This window comes from Giraffa tippelskirchi, chromosome 7 (genome assembly GCF_054371585.1).
Source record: "Giraffa tippelskirchi isolate mGirTip1 chromosome 7, T2T-mGirTip1v1.2.pri, whole genome shotgun sequence".
In the NCBI taxonomy this organism is placed as follows: Eukaryota; Metazoa; Chordata; class Mammalia; order Artiodactyla; family Giraffidae; genus Giraffa; species Giraffa tippelskirchi.
In genome coordinates this window covers 111423907-111441233 of record NC_137281.1, presented here as the reverse complement: position 1 = coordinate 111441233, position 17327 = coordinate 111423907, and the positions used below count along the sequence as shown (strand labels likewise).

General features: G+C 43.3%; 1 protein-coding gene and 2 long non-coding RNA genes across 5 annotated transcripts in view; all 3 read right to left on the bottom strand.

The window, feature by feature from the left end:
• Positions 1-17327, bottom strand: part of RORA (RAR related orphan receptor A) — a 796368-nt gene that overhangs the window by 289948 nt on the left and 489093 nt on the right. The window lies entirely within an intron of this gene.
• The window catches only part of LOC145512878 (uncharacterized), a 93546-nt gene that overhangs the window by 66927 nt on the left and 9292 nt on the right, over positions 1-17327 (bottom strand). The window lies entirely within an intron of this gene.
• Positions 869-15566, bottom strand: LOC145512879 (uncharacterized). The gene is made up of 2 exons (XR_014058890.1): positions 14743-15566; positions 869-3337 (listed from the first exon to the last, which is right to left on the bottom strand). It is a non-coding gene; the product is annotated as an uncharacterized LOC145512879 (long non-coding RNA).

The following is a 17327-nucleotide window of genomic DNA, read 5'->3' as shown; positions in this document are numbered from 1 at the left end:
AGAAATATTCCCTAAGGAGAGCCCAAGGGAACAGGCTGAGAGCCCTGACCCACAGAGGCCAGTCCAGACTGTGTTTGAGGGTGAATATCACATCACACATAAACATATACACAGCACTGTGCGCTTCCAGGTTTAGACATGCATTCTACTAGATTTCATCCTGAGACAAATTGAATTCTCATGATAAGACCCTCCACTGGAGTCCAGGCTGAGGTAAACCTCAGGGCCACCTCTAGCAATTAATGCATCACCAAGCAGAGGGGCGGGGGGACAGCTTTAAGTCAGTAGCAACCACAATTCCCACAAGGGGATAATGAGGAAGCTGAGTAGCTGGAAGGATTAAACGCTGGCATTTCATTTTGAGGATCACATTCTGCGTGCAACCGCAGCTCCAGACCTGAAAGACTGGCCGTCTCAGATTTGCCCATGAACAGAGAGAAATCTGCCTCTAATGTAATCTGACATCGTCCCTGCTCTCTGATTAACCACTTCTGGGGAGGCCTCGAAGAAGTGCATGCCAAATGCTGCCCTGTGGATCCCAGGGGCTGCTGGCTTCATTCTTCCTTCTCCCTAGAATTTCCCCAAATATTATCCTGCCAGCTAAGCCTATCTGGCTGAAAGTAAGATATGGGCTACCATCTCCAATACAATGATAAGCGAAAAATATTACCATTATTTCCCTCCCATCACGGAAATACCAAATAATTTGTCATTTTTGTTTTCATTTCTTTGGTACAAAGATCAGTCTGAGAGTATTTGAGACTTACTAGTCAATTGCTCAATAGCTGCTCAGTATTTAAAAAATTTTAATGCATGAATTTGGACTATTTTTTTCATAGTTTTAAATTCATAACACCCAAAATAATGGTTTTTGTTTTTGTTTTTTTTTCAAGTTTCAGTTTGCTTCATTATGTGTTCTGAGTTTTCTTAAATTTTTTTTTGTATGTTTCAAACTGACCTTTGGAAGAATGTTTTTCTAACTAATGTCAATTGATGATTGATGTTAAAATAAAATTTAGACTTTGTTGGAATAGGGGGATGGTGGAGGAGGTGAATGTGGGCTAAACATTCTCTGGACCCCTCACTGATTTGGCGCCTACATTCAGAGTATTTGCTAATGAAGGAGCACGGGAATGGGACTGAAAAAGGATTCCCTAGGCCTGTTAATTTATTGGAATAATTCATTAGCTGACACTTTCAGCTGTGAATTTAGCTGGTAACTCCCATGTCACCCCAACGTTATGTGTAAAAAGGGTAGTGCTGTTTCTGTGCAAGGACTTCACGAGGATGGAATAAAGCCCTCTCTGCCATAGTTACCCTGACTTGAGGGAGATTGTTAATAAAGAGCTCTTCAGAGCCTTTCTTTTGTACAGCCACTATAGAATATTTATAGAGTATTCCATTGGTAAACAGCATTAAAATATAAACAGAGCATACCAAGAAATAGGAAGGCCATTTTCACCTAATACACAGCAGTGCTGTGGCATGCTGGGGTTCTATTCCTGGAATGGCTACAGAACAGCACAGAAGGAAAAACCGTTTGCTTAACAAACCAGAGGGCAGCAAATGGTATGGTTTGGTGGAACTTAAGTGCTCTTGTTAATTGCGTGGTCTGAGTAATTGAATTGATATATGCATATCTACACACACAGACACGACTACAAATAGGCACCTGATATTCATAATCACCGAAATTGGCCGTTTGAAATCACTCCTTTTGTAGACAGAAAGTAGCCAAATATCAGCGCTTTCATATGGTTAACTTAATTCACTTTGCCCCAAGGTTCTGGCCCTTCTCCTTTTGGGCACAGGCAGGGGTGGGAATATGGTATCCTTCTTACATGTGGGCTCCAGCTAGTAAGCTGTGCAGGAAAAGGAGTCAGGGGTGGAGAGGGTGGAGTTGAATGGGAACCTTCACAGAAACCAATTTCAGCAGATTCCCTGGACAGCATCACCTCCTCCGAAGGAGTGGGATGGAGGATGTGAGGGTGGCACTCGGCCTGCACACCAAAGAAATGTCCCACTCGCCAGCTGTGGCTGCGTGCTCTTCACTGCACACCCCTGGTACCTGTCACAGGTGTGTTAGCAGTTTTCAAAGGGATTAACATACAATAAAATACGCTCAACAAGAAAACCACCCAGAACGCAATGAATCATTCTTTGATGATTCAAAAGGCACTTTGGGATCCTGTAGTGCCTGAGGGTCAGCATTACAAACATCAATTATTTTCTGGTGAATGTGTGGAAGAGTCAGTTCACTAGACGTACTAGTTAAGAAAGTGCTGGGCGATATGCTCTTACAATATTAAAAAAGAAAAAAATTATGTTCTATCCCAGGCTTTTTCTACTTTAAAGCTTTTGCTGAGACTATAATGCTTCTATTCTCCACAAAACTGGTTCATTTATCAGCTTGGAGAAATACCCATTCTACAGAATGCCTGAGTAGGTCAAACTGAAATTCCCCCCATTTTCCTAGGAACCACTTTTTCAATAGACTTCCACTCTTCTCCCATAACCATCTACATAGGCCTCTAATCACAATTCAAATCACTATATGAGAAATTTGGTTTGACAAAGCTGAAAAAATTATTCTTTAAATAATCAGAGTCAGGTGATACACTGGTGCTTTGCTTAGTTTCAGATGTTCCTAAAACCCAGGAAAACGTGATTCTATCGCTCTCAAGTCAATCACAAGTTGAGTTTCTCTCTTCTTGAAAACCACAGTGGCTGGTAATGAAGAAAAAAACATCTAGTCCTTGGAAATCAAGTTCATGGGCACACTTTTGAAAACAAATTAATTCAAAACATCTGCGAGGATTTTATCTTTAAAAATCCCAGGTGTCTAAAACTTAAGAAGACAAAAATACATACATAAGGTTTAGAAAGCAAGTTTCTGAAAAACAGGCTTCTAGCAGAAACAAACCTTCACAAATGAAACGCAGTTGGCTTTATGCATCTTTATTTTCCATGGATTCCTCCTGTTGGCCTTCAACAAAGAAGGATGGAATTTTTAGGTGAGTCTCATCAGATTTTCCAAAAGGCTAATAAATGAAATGAGGGGATTCCAGGCAAAATAAAGTCTCTAGGAGGCTTTCTGACATGGATCTATTGAAAAATTCCAGTTCTTAATTTAAAATTTAATGGCAGTAGACCCAAAGCAGTCAGACCTTGAGGTGATGGCATCATAACCTCGTGGTATCATACCAGGCTTGAATAACTTAAGACATAGGTGGTTGTATTTCTATGAAATGACAAGCTCAGGTTTTACCTAATCTACTGAGAAAGATTACCAAGAATTCAGCCAAAGGAGTACATGTTACTGCATCTGCTGCTGCTGCTAAGTCGCTTCAGTCGTGTCCGACTCTGTGCGACCCCATAGACGGCAGCCCACCAGGCTCCCCCCGTCCCTGGGATTCTCCAGGCAAGAACACTGGAGTGGGTTGCCATTTCCTTCTCCAATGCATGAAAGTGAAAAGTGAAAGTGAAGTCGCTCAGTCGTGTCCAACTCTTCGCAACCCCATGGACTGCAGCCTACCAGGCTCCTCTGTCCATGGGATTTTCCAGGCAAGAGTACTGGAGTGGGGGGCCATTGCCTTCTCCGGTTACTGCATCTAAACATCTTTAAAGATCGTGTGAAATGTGTGTGTGTGCGCGTGCATGCACACACACACAGAGAATGAATAAGTGTCTCCAGCTGCTGCTAAGTCGCTTCAGTCGTGTCCAACTCTGTGCGACCCCATAGATGGCAGCCCACCAGGCTCCTCTGTCCCTGGGATTCTCCAGGCAAGAATACTAGAATGGGTTGCATTTCCTTCTCCAATGCATGCATGCATGCTAAGTCACTTCAGTCTTGTCTGACTCTGTGATGCTACGGATAGCAGTCCACCAGGCTCCTCTGTCCATGGGATTTTCTAGGCAAGAATACTGGAGTGGGTCTCCAGCTTGCCAGCATACGTATTTACTCCTATTACTATGACTAGGTCAGCCTGCACATGATCTAAACAAATGTCCTTTTTCTTGAAGTGATTGTGGCTTTGTAGCTATGTTTTTTGCAACATCTACAAATTCAATACCAGCTAACTGCTACTCTAAAATTGTGTCTCCAAGAGAGACACTATCGATGTTTTGTAAAGCGCTGCTGCTTCCCCTCTCTCTCTGTTAGACATGGTCTAATGGGTTTAGAAAATGACATTCAAGATGCTGCTTTGCCAATTAGAACTTCCGCTACCTGATTCTTGAAGGACATAAGCATGCCTAATTGTGTGCTCAGCCATTTTATTAAGTTGTTTTGAGTGCTGAAAGTCTCTTAACCTTCAGAGAGACCCATATTCATAAAAAATAAATGTTTTCAGGAAAAAAACAACTGGAGAAAAAAAAAAGACACTTAATTCCAAATGGAAGTTCTATTCATTTCTGAAACACACAATTTTACTAATCTACCAAAGCAAAAGCAGCCTATGGACTTGCACAGATATTTTCTGCAACCTGTCTTAACAATGTGGTAAGTGCTGTTCTGGGTAGCTAAGGGGGAAAGAGAGAATTGTCTTGCCAGGGGCAGGACTTACTCCCAAACCATTTTTTGATGGTGAGAGATGAACAAATAGGACTTAGATGCATCCTCTGCCCTGGATTAATTGGTCCTCGGGCAAATTTAAATCTGGGGTCTTGGACTTTTCTGATGATGGTGCAGTGGTTAGGAATCTGTCTGCCAATGCAGGGGACACAGGTTCGATCCCTGGTCCAGAAAGATTCCACATGCCATGGAGCAATTAACCTCATGTACCTCAACTACTGAGCCTGTACTCTGAAGCCCAAGCACCCTACAACCCATGTTCCACAACAAGAGAAGCCACTGCAATGAGAATCCTGTGTACTGCAATGAAGAGCAGCTCCCACTCGCCACAACTACACATAGTCTGTGAACAGTAATGAAGACCCAGTACAACCAAAACAAAACACAAAAAAACTAGGTCTCCTACCAGGGAAATTATTTCATGCAAGGAAGAGACTTCCTCAGTATCAAATGCCTTCTCTTTTTTTAAATTATTTTTTTAATAAGTATTTTAAAAGTTTTTACTGAATTTGTTACAATATTGCTTCTGTTTTATGTTCTGGCTTTTGGACCTGGAGGCATGTGGGACCGTAGCCCCCTGTCCAGAGATTGAAGCTGCACAGCCTGCATTGGAAGGCGAAGTTTTATTCAGTGGACCACCAGGGAAGTCCCATCCTTAGCTTTCTTTTAGAAAGTTTCTTTCTCAAAGTTTAGGAGGTTACAGAGTATGTTAAACTCTTGAAAAGTCCTGAGGCAGAGGAGGGACAAGATACGCGGCTGCCAACTTTCCAAGGCAGCCCATTATTAACCAACCCCAATTGGCACCAATACTATGGGTCCTCCTGTGGGTCACACTTAGTGTGATCACAACCTTGCCTTGAGAAGCCTGTGTGAGGACACAGGTCAGATGGTAGCTCCCTGGTTTTCCCGCTCCATTTCAGAGATGTTTCCTATAGACTTCACTGATGGGTCCATTCAGGAACACTGCCAGCTCCCTCCGGATTTGCCCCTCCAATTCTAGATCATCTATGTGTGTTTCTCACTTTGGGAGGCTTTTCTGTTCTGCTCCCTACCTTCTGGTTCCAGTGCCAATCACCACTCTCTCCCAGCCACCCCCCTCCCCAAAGGCTCTCCGAGGCTGCTCCCTTTGTGATTGGCATCTCATTAATGAGGAAGGGCTGGTGTCTCTCTCATTACAGTTACAGTGAGTGAGAGGACCTCAGAACTAATTTACTTGCTCTCACTAGGGAAGACACTTCCTTCCATCAAGAAGTTCACTTTCCTGCTGCCTGTGGCAATAAAAGAACCCGTTTTGTTTTAACATTAATAAGGTGAGAGAATAGAGAATTTCCAAAAGAAATTAGAAAGGCAAGAGGGTAGGTGTCGGCCTGTGTAAGCTTCCCAAAAGCAGGCCTGATGATGGAGTTCAGAGAGGGAGCTTTGATTCGCAACAATAAAGATGACTCTAGAAAGGCTGGCAGGCAGATGGGAAACTAGCCTCTCAGGGAGTCTGGGGTGCAGAGCAGGAGATGTGGGTTCTAGTCCTGGGTGCTACGTCCCTGAGTGACCTTGGCTCAGTCTTTGACTTTCTCCAGTCCTCTGTTTTATTTTCAGTAAAACACAGGGAATGAATAAAGTGATCTCTTAGGGTTCTCCCAACTCCGAGATTTTAATATTTTATAAATGAGCCTCTGGACTATTTAAAACTTTTTTTTTCCTGTTTGGAGTGAATCTTTATCTCTGGCAACAAATTAGAAATTCCTCCAGAATTAAAGAGCATGGAATGGAAATCATTTGACTTCTCCAGCTGAAAAGGTCAACTAGATTCAGAAATGTACTCCAAGCCTGCACCGTCTACGTGGAAATCTAATTAGAGATCATACTTTATTGGCTGAAAGGGATCAAACTTATCCAAGCTTTCATCTAGATATGTATTTTTTTTAATTACTCTGAGTTACTAATTCATTTATCTTTTGACTTACAGGAAATCCCACTCATTGATAAAGCTCCGCTTTGACACTCCTGCTCACATAATATACCTTCCTTCCCAGTCACATTACTTTATGATTGTGTCCCTTTATCAGGTTGTGTTTAAAATGCCTTGTCATTTAAGAAACCATAAAAGGGACATCTTAAAAAATGTGTTCATCATGTAGCTGAGGTGACTTCTGTGCCTGGAACCAGAAGTGTGCCCTCTTGATGTCTTGCCTCAGTGAATGGAGGGCAGCCTTGAGATCATTACTGCCAAAGACAGCATCCTGTGTAGCCTTGATTCTATCTCAATGGGCATGTGGATGTTACATTTCAATATGGTTGGCAAAGCAGTGGAAATTAAATGCTTACATTACGCAAAGAATGGGAAGACCCTCCAATCTACAGCATATTTCTGATTCCGTTCTCTCTCTCTTGCTGAAACAGGCTATTGGAAAATAGGAGAATCAAGTTTACAGTTTGGTTTTGTACCTTTGATATCTATGGGTCCCTGCTCCCAAGATTCCCCACTGAACCTAGTGAAAATTAATTCCATGGTACCCACTGATTTTGGCCTGGGAGAACTTGAGATCACCTTAGAATCATGGTCTTCCTGTCATTCTCCAAACTCATACCTACTTGTACCAGTTCCTAAGTATTGCCCTGGGATACTGACAACCTTTTCTCCTACTTACAGTTTTTGAATGAAATTAAAACTAATCCTCTCTGGCTTGGCTAGGTCTTGTGCAAGATTCCCACACCCCACAATCAAGGCCTTACGATGTGGTGGCAGAAGACAGAGCCAAGCCACCACACCTCCATCACGATGTGGACAAGGATCTTTTTTTTTTTGGTCTCCTGTGTAGCAGCTTTGAAAACCTGAGTCACAGAACCTCGCTTATGCAAATCATCAGGTTCTCCTTCTCAGCCAGGACATCATCCCTTACATTTCAAGGGGATGAACAAGACATGAGTGCACCTGAGAATAAAGATTAAAATCTTCAGCTTTTTCCCCAGAATCTCACTAGGATTGTGTGTCCTGGTTTCACTTCCTCCGATACCATTGGGCTGTGAATCTTCTAATGCGGGTATTTTACTCTGCTAGTAAGAAGAATAAGAAGAGAAAAAAAAAAAAGAATCAAAGGCAAGAAGGCAAGAGACAGGGGACCAATTTTCAGGTCATCCTTTCCTTCTTAAAAGAAGGGATTTGCCTGCAGTGTCTGTAATTTAGAAGGTTTTAATGAGTGGCTTCTAAATTATTTATTACTCATCGAAAGTCATAAACATCCCTGCCTAAACCATTATGAAATTATCTGGGCAGGAGTCAAATGGTTCAAACATTTGGCACTTTTTAAACCGGACTGTTGTTGAAAACAGCTCTGATCTGTGAATAAAACTTCTTTTCCTTCCTCGTTACCCAGGATTGTGTGTGAGCATGGGAGTCTGTATTTGATTACTGACATGACATAAGGCATCTTAGCTTTGTAATTTGTTCTTTTGCAGACTTCTGACTTCATAAGCAAGTCCAAAATTAGTAAAAAAAAAAAAAAAAAGAGAGAGATAAAAAAATTTAAAAAGCCATCAGCAGAATATACAAACTGGATATTCAAGCAGAAGTGTTTGAAATGCCTGAGCCTCATTTCAAAGAGCTTCCTGCTGTCAAGCCCAAACACCCAGACAGGTAGACTGCTGTGAAATATGTAGGCGATGCCTGCTGCCTGATTTTCAGATGGCGAGCAGGCATTTGAAAGCATCAAAGTTCCCTGTATAGATGTGTGTACATTAATCCCGGCTCCTCTGATCTCCACACTCGCCTATTGTAACTTGCTGTTTAATAGATGGTCAAACTTTGCCCTTCACAGACTGCATTTTTTTTTTTTTCCCAAGGATCTGCTTCTCTCCCAGGAGCTTCTTGCTGGGGCCGAGTTTTAAAAGTTTTTCATTCCCGGGCTTGTGCTATGGCACTGGGTCACCCTTTGAATTCTGCACTTTTGAACACCTCACTTGTTGGCTGGCTTTTCCTCACCCCGGTGCCTGTGTCTGTATGTGGCTCCGCTCAGAGCTCTCCAGCCATGGAGCATCCGCCATGAGCCAGCCCTGATACAAATCATTAACAGCCGCAGCCCTCACCCTGTAGGAGCCTGTAATGTGATGGGAGAGAGGAGACGGACATCAAAGGCCATAAACTGGCAGCCCACAGGTCGTGGATGGCCCACAGAGCTGTTTTGCCTGCACTGTGTTTTAAATTTGGATTAGGAGCCAATATATATAGGAAAGTTGGGAAATTTTAGTTAGATGTCTGTACTTCCAGCTTCTCCTGGAAAATTGGAAGATGTGATTGTGTGGGGCTTTCTACCTGCATGTGGCCTGTTTTAGATGTTCTTTCTCAACTCAGGTGAGCGACAGATGACATTAAGCACCTTAGACATGGCTGTCTTGTTATCTTTATGTTACCCGCTGGGCCACTGGCCTTTTGAGTTGGTGACCCGTGGTAAGGACACACACAAAGGCAGATAATGATAACTGGCGTATTTGGGAAACACCAGAAGATGCTAAAGAGATGTCATCTCATTTAATTGTCTCAACACATCGACAAGGCTAGGATTCTAATAATGCTTTCCTGGTGGCTCAGTGGCAAAGAATCTGCCTGCAATGCAGGAGACCCAGGCTCAACCCCTGGGTTGGGAAGATCCTCTGGAGAAGGAAATGGAAACCTACTCCAGTATTCTCGTCTGAAGAATCCCATGGACAGAGGAGCCTTGTAGGCCTCAGTCCATAGGGTTGCAAAGAGGCGGACACGACTGAGTGACTAAAACACACAACACACAGGATTCTAATACTCATTTTGCACAAGGGAAAATTGAGGCTCCCTGCTCTTAAGTAACTTGCAGTATTTCACACAGCTGATGAGTACAGAGTTGGGTGTTGGAACTAGAGCTATTAGCTTTGAAGCATCCTTTCCAATTAGCAATGCACACTTCCTGGGAAGGGTGTACCAAGAGCTCTTGGACCCACCCTCTCCTCTCCATTCTCACTCAGTGATGCTAGGGCTCAGCCACACTTAACTTCTCACTATATCCCAGATAGTCCATATCATTTTCTCTCTTCTTGCCTTTGCATAGCCTTTTCCCTCTGCCTTGAATGCTCTCCTCTTACCTTTCCTTTTGGACTTGGAAATGCCTCCCCATCTTGCAAAACCCAGTTTAATTGCCAGCTCCTCTGTGAAGGTTTTCATGAAACCCTGAGTCCGTCATTCTGACCTTGGAGCCCTTGCAGCCTCCATTCTTATTTTTTTCAGTGTCCTACAGTAGAAGGTCATAGTTTCCTCTTGGGTGACTGCCAGGTCCTTAAGAGCAGGATCATATCACATTCATCCCTGCACCCCACACGCCTAGCACAGGTGCTTGATATGCAGTAAGTATTCAACTCAGGGTAGTCTATGGAATGGAGTGAGCTGAACCATACACCTGTCCAAGTCTCCCTGGGGAAGTGAAATTAACTTGGAAGGGTCAACAGTACATTTCACGTATGCTTTAGTTTGTATTCCCCTGCCCCATCACTGAATGCTGAGTTAGCCTCCACACTCAACACCTAACACGATTGCCACTCACTCTCCCAGTGTCAGATAACTGTATACAAGCACTGCTTTCAATACCCAGATAAGTTTATCAAGTGGCTTCAGAATGAAAACACATTAGAAACTTGCTGGGTATCACATGGATAATGAGAAACTGGCCTATGTGCACTGCAGGATCATGACACAGCTGTAAACTCAGCCAGGAAATGACCGATGCTACCAAGAGCCTGAGAAGATACATGAAAGGATGGCAGGTGTGACCAGGTGTGAGCTGAGGGCTGGCCAAACATCTCTTTCTCCCACAGGGCATGGGAAACTCTGAATAGACAGATTTCCCTCCAAATCACTGGTCTCAACTGAACTTCCCAATTTTATCCTCTACTCCCATACTATCTCTGAATATGTAAAATAATTGTCTCGACAGCAAACCACTAAAGATCTCATTAAATAACTTACAGAATAGCATAAGCATGGAATAAACCAAACCAGAGCCCAAAGCTTAAACTCCATCTCGCGCCCGACTTGTAAGTAGGTGGTAAATTGAAGAGCAGGCATACAGAAAAAGCAGGAAGGCTGGCCTTATAAAATGGATTTGTATTCTCTCTAATGAACTCATCACATGTAGACAATGAAAAAGGAATGACCAGGCAAGAGGGAAGAGTTGACTTTGGCAATGAATTATTAAAGGTGAGAAACATGTCTTCTTACAGAAGGATTATTTCAAGAGAGGATACAGAGGAGAGGCAGTAGTGCATTGAAGGGAGTTGTAATCAGCATGTTTTTGTTCCTCAACCTGAGCAAAGCTTCACTGAATGTGCACTGCAGGTGTGGTTGGAGAAGGCAATGGCACCCCACTCCAGTACTCTTGCCTGGAAAAGACCATGGACGGAGGAGCCTGGTAGGCTGCAGTCCATGGGGTCGTGAAGAGTCGGACATGACTGAGCGACTTCACTCGACTTTTCACTTTCATACATTGGAGAAGGAAATGGCAATCCACTCCAGTGTTCTTGCCTGGAGAATCCCAGGGATGGGGGAGCCTGGTGGGCTGCCGTCTATGGGGTCGCACAGAGTTGGACACGACTGAAGCGACTTAGCAGCAGCAGCAGCAGCAGGTGTGGTTATTCCTAAAATGTGAACAGAGCCTGAGGAATTATGGCCAACATCATCACCAGGCCACTGATGCCCTCTGTACCACTGGATGTATGGTGGATTGGTGTATGGCACAGATCACATTTTTTGAATTATTTTTCCTAGTGTTAAGGGAGGGCAAAGAAAGTCCCTTCTTTTCCCTTAGTAACAGATTCTTAACTGTTAGTGCTGGAAGTAAAAGTACAAAGGGAAATTAGCTTCCATGATCAATATTTGTTATGCAAAATACTCTTTAATTGAGTTAGAATGAAAGTAAATGTGCAAACTGCTATTTAAGATAACTGTCTCAATAAGCTCTTTGCAAGTACAGTATGAAGCAGAAAACCTGTTAACTATTTTGTTTCTTCTTTATTCACCAGGATCAGGTGCTCTTAAGGGATGGAAGCTGGAGAGAGAGGAATCTGGACCAGTGATATCTTGAGAAGTTTGTAAAAAGAAACAAAAAATCTATTCTGTTGAAATGGTGAACTGACATCTGAATATCTAGACCTATATTTGGTTAGGATTTAGGGGATGATCTTAGACTAACAGAATTAATATCCCTTGAATGTACCAGTCACCAGGTAAGAAAAGTAAATTCTTTCTTTCTGGTCTTTTTGAAAGTCAGATATTGATGGTCCAAACCCTAACATAACCGGCTTGATTCTCTGAAACCTGAGGTCCACTGAGAACCATCTTGAAAACTTACTATGAGCAGTGTATATAGAACTCAACCATCAGGCTTCCCTGGTGGGTCAGTGATAAAGAATTCACCTGCCAATGCAGGAGACACAGGTTTGATACCTGGTCTGGGAAGATGCCACATGCTGCGGAGCAACTCAGCCCATGCACCATGATGACTGAAGCCTGCACCCTGACGTCTGCGCTCTGCAACAACAGAAGTCACTGCAATGAAAAGCCTGCACACTACAACTCAAGAGCAGCCCCCAGTTGTCACAACTAGAGAAAAAAGCCTGCACACAGCAACGAAGACCCAGAATAGCCAAAAATAAATAAAAAAATAAATAAAATTATTAAAAAATAAAAACCTCAAACAGTCCAGCCTCTATCCTCCTGGGCCTTCTCTGAAGAGGCTAGTAGGTCTTTCTCCTTCTTCTCCTCTGATAATAAACCACCCAGTGTCCCTCTCAAATCTCTCCCTACTGTTTCCTACCCCCTGCATTTTTCTAGCTTCTTTCATTTTTCCTGTGTATGCTGACTCCCTAGTTCCCCTCTACTAAATTATGTGCTATTATTTCCACAGCCCGAAGAACTCACAGCTGAAGCATTATTTCTAACCTTATTTTGTATTCCTAGCATGTGCTATAACCTGTTTTGAGTTTTATTTGCAGCCAAGATGCTGACACAGCTCCAATTTTGTTTTCCTATTTTGATTGGGTAGGAGTGTTCATTATTGGTACTGTGGTACCAGGGTACGGAAGAAAAGTCATTTTAAAAGGCACAGTTTATACCTCTGTTAAGGGACGTTTTGTTTCTGAATGCTGCCCATTAACATTATTAAAACTACAAATGTTCAAGAAATAGATGACGTGTTCTTGGAGAAAAAAAAAGATTTTAATGAAAACTGAAAATTGTAGTGGTCAAATATTAATTTCCTATCATGCCTTTTTACGTCAAGCTTAAACAATTTGCCTGCTATGCAAATAGCAGGATCGAGACCTGGGTTCAATCCCTGGGTTGGGAAGATCCCCTGGAGAAGGGAATGGCAACCCACTCCAGTATTCTTGCTTAGAGAATTTCATGGACAGAGGAGCCTAGCAGGTTATAGTCCATGGGGTCTCAGAGTCAGACACAACTGAGCGACTTACACTTTCACTATTACATCAGATCTCCTTTTCACTTAACTTTCCAGCACACACAGGTAGGTGGAGAAAGTCTAGATCTAAAAGTCGAGGGTTTGTCAGAAATGATGTTTTCAAAGCCCAGTCCCAGCTCAACGTTAATCAGCCTTCCTAGGGTCAAATTCTTCATTGGTAATACTGTTGAATTCATGGTAAATGTTAAGGCACATCTTATAACCAGGTTATTACCTTATAACCAGTTAATTCATGCATTTCACCTATAGGGAGTCCCTTAGATGGGGCATGATATTTCCATTGAGCTTTCCCATAAAGAAACATATATGATGAGTAAGGTTTCATAATACCTAAGGTCTTTATATTTGATTTTTAGACTTCATTTTGGAAGAGATTTATCCTCATGAGCTTCTATTTCAAAACGGGGTGACCTGGTAAGATACAGGATACCACTTACCCCTGAATTTTAGATAAATAATGAAGAATTTCTCTATAAGTATGTCCTATGCGATATTTGAGATGTAAGAATTATTCTCTGTTCACCTAAAATCGAAATCTAACTAGATGCTGCTTTGCTTTGTGTTTTTCTAAATCTGACATGCCTATCTGCAGTGTGTAAGAAGACAGGCCTCAACTCTTAAACAAGGACTTCTAAGCCTTTCCTTCATACGCTGACTCTGACTCTTTTCTCTCTGCCTTCTTTTCTTTTATATCCGACCTCCCCTCCCTCCTACTGTGCTCCATTTACCAGCCTCTGAGTTTGGGTTATTTTTCCATCTGGGCCTCCTTTCCTTCTCTCTCCCTGGATTATTCAAAGGTACCTCTTCCAAGAAGCCTTCCCAGAACACCCAGCCAAAAGTAACCTCTTGCCGCATTCAGATCCAACTTTCTCTCTGGACCATACACTGGTGCCTCTTACACGCGAGTAGCCTGAGTAATCATTTCCCCTGTATGTTGCACTCTTTCTACGAAGGCACAAGCCCCTGGGTGAAAGCAGCCTTACCTTACACCTTTTAGTATACTTCATAGGGTCCAGCCCTAGGCTTTGTGGTCAGTGATCCCAGATAACTAGTGGTTTCAAAAGTGACTGTTGATTGTCACAGAGTCCATCCCTTCTGCAGCTTCCAGTTTGCTTGGTTTCTTGCATGGAGGGAAGGCATAGCACCTTCTCCACAGTATGAGCCACTGGCCACAGTGGAAGCCCTCACACATGCATTCAGCTACAGGCATGATGAAAAGTTTCACAGCCAGATCGATTTCATGGATTTATTCATGGACACATGAGTAAGTAATGCAAAACTCTGTCTTCCAATGTCAGCTGCCTCATCTGGGAGAACGGCTTGGTACCCACCTGCCTCCCAGGTCCTGAGGATACATGTGATCTTGGAAAAAGACAGGTAGCATGATGTCTCAGAGAAGGCAATGGCACCCCACTCCAGTACTCTTGCCTGGAAAATCCCATGGATGGAGGAGCCTGGTAGGCTGCAGTCCATGGGGTGCTAAGAGTCGGACATGACTGAGAGACTTCACTTTCACTTTTCCCTTTCATGCACTGGAGAAGGAAATGGCAACCCGCTCCAGTATTCTTGCCTGGAGAATCCCAGGGACGGTGGAGCCTGGTGGGCTGCCGTCTATGGGGTCGCACAGAGTAGGACACGACTGAAGCGACTTAGCAGCAGCAGTAGCAGCAGCAGCACGATGTCCGGAGTGCATTTAGTGATGAGGATAAGAACACAAAATAAACTTCTCTAAAGTGTATACTGTTTAACCTGGATATTTGGGTTTCTCAAGAGGATTTCCAACTTAATGCCAGCATTTTATCTTCACATCATGACTGACAAGATGTGTCCTAAAAATGACACAAGTGGAGAGAAAACCAGCTAGACAGCACGTGCCAGGCTAAGCTGGGTCCTGTGTGACGGTCCCTGGGAATTTACACTCACAAACTATATCGCATGATGGTCTGGATTTAGAAATACTCAGAGAAGGAAATTCTAGGAAGAACACAACAATAATACTGGCTTTAACTTTCTTTGAAAGCTATTTTGTTTTCATCTTTTGATTCTGCTTTTCTTTGTATGCCTACTGGTCACCACACCTCGTGGGATCCATTAATCATCTCAAGAACCAGGGCTCTTGGAACAGGGTAGCCAGGCAAGAGGTGATCCACACACCTTGTTAGGAACTTGCTTTCCCTTTTGGCTCTGGTTTCCTTGCTGCAAAGATGGAAGGGCTTTCATTTACCTGGGAGCCATACAGTAGGGCGAACGACCCATGGGGTAGCTAAGCCAAGACTGCCCAGTGCTCTCACAAAACCTCCTGTAGCCACTGGATGGGCAGGCTGTCTGTCTGCTGTGTACCCGCTCCTCATGCCCACATTCCAGGCTCAGTGAGTGGAAATCTAGTCTCACATCCACACCACAGCAGCACATTAAAATGTCTTCGATTAAGCCCTGGATTAGCATGTGCCCTGACTTTATCTTAATTGCCGATTAAGATTAATCCCTCCAGGGAGTTTTCCAAGGCTGCTCTATTACTGTGGGGTGAATCACTGAATATTTGGGGTTGTGAGTGCCATTTAGTTTCCTTGGACTAAAATAGGAGATCCAGACTCTCCCAGCCTCTGAGGAAGGGGCTCTTCATTTCTCTCTGAAAACCATCCCAACAGCTCATTTGCACCTAAAGTTTCAGGGGGAACGAAGAAGCCTTGATGCATCATGACAGGTCTATGCAAGCTGAAGCACAGAAAACCATAGGCTTTAGGTGGGCTCTTGGCTCTAAATGTCTATGGTGAATTTTGGCCTGAAGAATGGTATTCTGATCCACACAATTTTGACTTTATTATTCACAGTGACTTGCTTAAACATTTTTTTCCCCCTCTCTCTTTTTCTAAACGGATACACATACTTTGTCCTATGAACTGTCTGAGGAGAATGTGTATACAGCATGGTCCTTGAGCCCTAAATACTTCAGTGTCTTTCTTAAGAATAGAAATATTCTCTTACATAACCACAGTTACCAACTTCATCAATTACATGACTACAATGAACTGTATCTACTCTATCAACTCACTTTGAAATCTGCTTCTCTAAATAATAACAGGGTATCTGTTAAGATCTGGTTACAAAAGAGAGGTGGAAATCAAGAGAAAGAAATAATATTTTCAAGGAAGAGTAAGAAAACTCTTTACCTTGAAGAAAGAGAAATGAGAAACAACCTAGAGTTTACACAGCAGCAGCAGAGGCAAGATAAGCTCAGGAACTCAGGCAGCAGCTTTTCTGTCCTGCTAGAGTCTCTCAGACAGTGTTCTGCAGGGCCCCAGGGTCACAGGCGCCCCTCAGGGGTGGGCGGTGGAGGGCAGGGGCGGGCAGAGTGGCTGGAGTTCTCTCCCACCCATTGCCTCTATCTTTTGAAGGAAAAAAAAAATGCCATTGCTAACAAGTATTTCAAAACTGGTCACGAAGGAGCAAAGGTAGTTAAATAAAAGGCCAACAAGGCCAACCTCTGGCCGTTGAATTGATAAGAGCTTAAGGAGTCAAGGAAGAAGAGGTCAGTCTCAACTCTGCGAACATTAAGAGACATCCGCCCCACCAGACTTGACACTGCCCTGTCTAGATATGGAGACTTCCCCAGTGCAGCAGCCAAGAAGTCTTTTTTTTTCCCTTCCTTTTTATTGGTGTGCTCAGGCATTTGTGTGGTATGTAATAAAAACTTGATGATAGGGACTTCTCTGGTGGTCCAGTGGTTAAGAATCTGCCTTCCAATGCAAGAGGCACAGGTTCAATTCCTGGTCGGGGAACTAAGATCCCACATGCCATGGGGCAACGAAGTCCACTTACTGCAACTACTGAGCCCACAATTAGAGAGAAGCCCGCATCATGACAAAGAGTCAGGGCATCGCAACTAAGACTCACCACAGCCGAAAAGAATAAATACATTTTAAAAAGATGATAGCTGTACCTATATCACATCCTTTCTCTTAGGTTTAAGATGGCAATTGTTTATGAAATGTTGTGTAGCTATCTGGGGAGGCATAAATCAGCTGCATTCAGCAGCCATGGGAAGGCCACTAAGGTGGGACACAGCTCAAAGGCCCTTTCGTGATAGCATGTACCTCTGGCCTGACTCCGATCTGAGAAGCTGGCTGATGCCTGTGGCCATGGCTTTTGAGATTCCTAACAGGGCAATCCCCTGCTTTATACACCAGGGAGCCTAGTCCTGTTACTACTCAGATGAAGCAGCTGTTTTCTCAGAGCACTCAGGTCAGATGGGTCTGCGCAGT